At 29.8% G+C, this 3,592-nt stretch overlaps 1 pseudogene; it reads right to left on the bottom strand.

The window, feature by feature from the left end:
• Nucleotides 1–1,879: 1,879 nt before the first annotated feature.
• Nucleotides 1,880–3,465, bottom strand: LOC107911056 (feruloyl CoA ortho-hydroxylase F6H1-3-like; annotated as a pseudogene).
• Between the last annotated feature and the right edge of the window lie 127 nt (nt 3,466–3,592).

The raw sequence follows: 3,592 nt of genomic DNA, 5'->3' as shown, positions 1-3,592 counted from the left end.
TTCAATTACTTTCCTATTTATATATTGTTCATTCATTTATTTATTTATTTTTATCCTTGTATTCGCCTATTATTCTTTCATTTCTTAACTTTTATTTTCTGATTATTTATTTTATTTATGCCATTATTATTATTATTTTATTATTATCTATTCATCTATTTGTCTATTACCCCCTTTTTTATACTTTAAAAAATTAGATTATTTATGTTTTTTACTTGTACATATATTGTTCTTATTATTACTATTACTATTCCTATTATTATTATTTTATCTATTATTATTATTATTTATATATTTTATTACAAATTGTACCTTTAATTTCATTTACATTTTAATTTGGTTTTTTATTTTCAATATTTTTATAAATTGTTTTCTCTTACATTTATTTATGTATTTATTTTATTTATTTCTCTGTCTTTATTTTTTTAAGTTGGTATTGTCCTTTTATGTGCATACTTTGTTATTATTATCAGTGTTATTATTCATTTAATTTATCTTTGATTGTTCATATTATTGTTAAAATAGTATACATTATGCGATTCTCGTAAGTCGTTCTTATTAGTATATTCATTATTGTCATTTGCGCGACATTTCATTCATATATCATCGTTCCATTTTCTACATCACCATTTTATCTCATTTCGTTAAAATCACGTAAAATAAATCGTGTTTAAATGCATTTTTGTCATAATAGGCTATTTTATATTATATCCCGAATAAGATAAATACATCGTTTTAAATATTATGTTCGATATTATTCAAAAAAGAAAGTTTTCAAAATAAGACAATGTTCTGTATTTAGAAATTCGAGAAAGTCGTGCCCTAACTTATAGGTTTTTATTTTTCTCATTGGGTCTAAATAACCGAATATTCTTTTAAAATTAAAATATATAAGATTTCAAATAAAAAATAAAGGCAAGCTTATTCTCAAAGGTTCAAGGTGTCGTATCCTAACTTACGGGATGTGACATTTCGTTATTTTGAGACGAGAGGGTCTTTAACGTTTGTTTCGATTTATTCAAGTAATTTTTTTTAAGTAAATTAACATTAGTACAAAGATGGATCGTATTTTAAACTATTTTCAAATGTTCAACTTTCGACACTAAGACATGAATAAATCAATTAGGTACCAATTTTGGGCAATATGAGGGTGCTAACCCTTCCTCGTACATAACCGACTTCCGTTTTTTTTTTGGATTTTGTAAACCGAAAAACATTGTTTTAATAAATTAAACATTTTATTAAAAATATCAAGTTTTGAGGTGATCCGATCACACCTCATATAAAAAGGATTGGTGGCGACCCTCATTTTCGTTTTTAAAATAAAAGTCAACCTTTCAAAAAATGGTTTCGACACTACTATTTGCCGTCCTTTTAACTTTTTTTTCTTGGATTTTTTTTCTTTGCTACTTTACCTCCTAACATATTAGTATTTTGTATTTCATATGGCACTTTTTAGAAATTTGATTTAATTTTTTAAAATGATATTTTCTATTTTTTTTACGATGAAGCCATTCTTAAAACACTGAATTATCATTTTCAAATTTAATTTTCCACAAAACAAAAATAATTCATTTAAATTTTTTAGGTTGGATTGATTAGACCTAGTGGAGCTAGATGTTTGCAAAAGAAAAATGAACTATGAAGGCATTGGAAGAAGTTGTACTCTAAGAGCAGAGGCGAAGGTTTGTTTGTACTCTTAAAATGGAAATTTTAAGGTTTTTTATTAAGTAAATATGTGGTAAAATTATAATTTGACCTTTAAAAATATAATTTTTTATTTAATTTTTTTAAAAATTATAAAAATATATATTGTTACCATGGTAAAATTTATCCAAACAAAATAGTTACAAATACTAGCATTTATAAATGATGAATTTTAATATACAAATCTCCGAAATCATAAACTTTCTTATCCTGGCACACCCTTTGGATAGAAATTAAAAAAGAAAAAAGAAAAAGAAAGACTAAGACATTTTTTTATTATTTAAAAATAAATGAATGATTTTTTTATCTTATACAAGATACACATTTTCATAGAGAACCGCTAGTTTCATACATATTATTTATCTTAGCCATTTTTCATTATAAAATCAAGAGCTTCACTATATTGGATAAGGAAACAGAATGTATAGTGTATGTCTATAATTCAGCAAATTCAATTGTTTTCTTTCCGTCGTGTGCTTTACGAAAGAAATGTTTGATGTAATCTGAATAAAGAACTTGTTTGTAAATTGGTTTCTCACTATTTGCGACCAGTTCAGGCAATGGTTCTATCATATCAACAGGTCTTGGATTCACAAAAATAGGGACTGAAATTCTGTTCTTACTTCCATTAGCGACCACCCGATGTTCAACACTCCTATACCTTCCATTGCTCATTATCTGTAGTGCATCTCCAACATTGATCACAAGAGAACCTTTAATTGGAGGAACATGGATCCAATCGTCTCCCTCATTTCCTCTTACGAAAAGTCCCCCAATTTCATCTTGAAGAAGAATTGTAAGAGTTGAGACATCAGAGTGACGACCTACTCCGACAGTGAGTTCAGGGTTTGGACATTTAGGATAGTAGTTAAGGTTAGTCCTCATTGAACCCATCAATAATGATTCTTTTGCCTCATCAACCTCATTGACGTTTAGACCCTTCATTAGCACCTGTAATAGCTGTTTAATGACAACTTCGGACTTCTTCATGTAATCTAACACTTGCTCCCTACAAAAGAATACCAAAAAGGTTTATTAATATATTTGTCAACAAAAAGATGCATGGCATGATGTTTAAGGATTCAAGAAAATCTAACAATGAACATTTTTTCTACCTGCAGACAGAAGGCCATAGTGCAGAAGCTTCTTCTTCAGAGACATAAAACAAGCTGAGATAATCTTTCCACTCGAGAGCCTTTTCTGCTTGAGGGGTAAAACTTGTGCCAAACCTCACATTGTTTGAAGATGAATGCTCCTTGGAATACTTATTTTTAACTTCAGCTGGTAATCTAAAGAAGTTATAAGTAGCATCTTTAATTTCTCCAACACTTCAACAGGCACATCATGATTAACAATTTGGAAGAAGCCCCATTCCGAAGCAGCATCACAAATTGATTTCGCTACTTTGAGATCTTCCCAGTTTGACATATCAATTATGGGAATTGATCCTTGGGGTACGATATTGGTCATGCACATCCTCTCTTCAAAAGGTTGGATATATTGTTTAGGAAGGGCTTTAAGACCCAGTTCAGACAAACCCTTCACTCCATTCCCTTGGTTAATAACAAAGTCAACGAGAGCAGAAGAATCATTGAATGGACCGGCAAGTGTTGGAGCCAGTGGTTTGTGTAAATTTGGAGTTAAAAGAGAGTGAGGTACTGGTTGTGGAAGAGGATAAGAGTGATACAAGAGAAGGCAACAGTGCGTCTTGGTTTCAGTGGAGTGCCTATTTATATAGAAAATTTTCAAGGTTGACATTGACTTTAGTGCCTTAGTCTTAATTTGAATGCGTGTGCAAGGCAGGCTCACCAACCCAAGTACGCTGCACGCTGTTACCGTGCACCAACCTTGTTTGGCGAAAAGCCTAAAAGAAATATGAAATATT

This window comes from Gossypium hirsutum, chromosome A13, assembly GCF_007990345.1.
Source record: "Gossypium hirsutum isolate 1008001.06 chromosome A13, Gossypium_hirsutum_v2.1, whole genome shotgun sequence".
Classification (NCBI taxonomy): Eukaryota; Viridiplantae; Streptophyta; class Magnoliopsida; order Malvales; family Malvaceae; genus Gossypium; species Gossypium hirsutum.
Note: the sequence above shows the minus strand (reverse complement) of the source record. Positions and strands in the feature narration are given on the sequence as shown.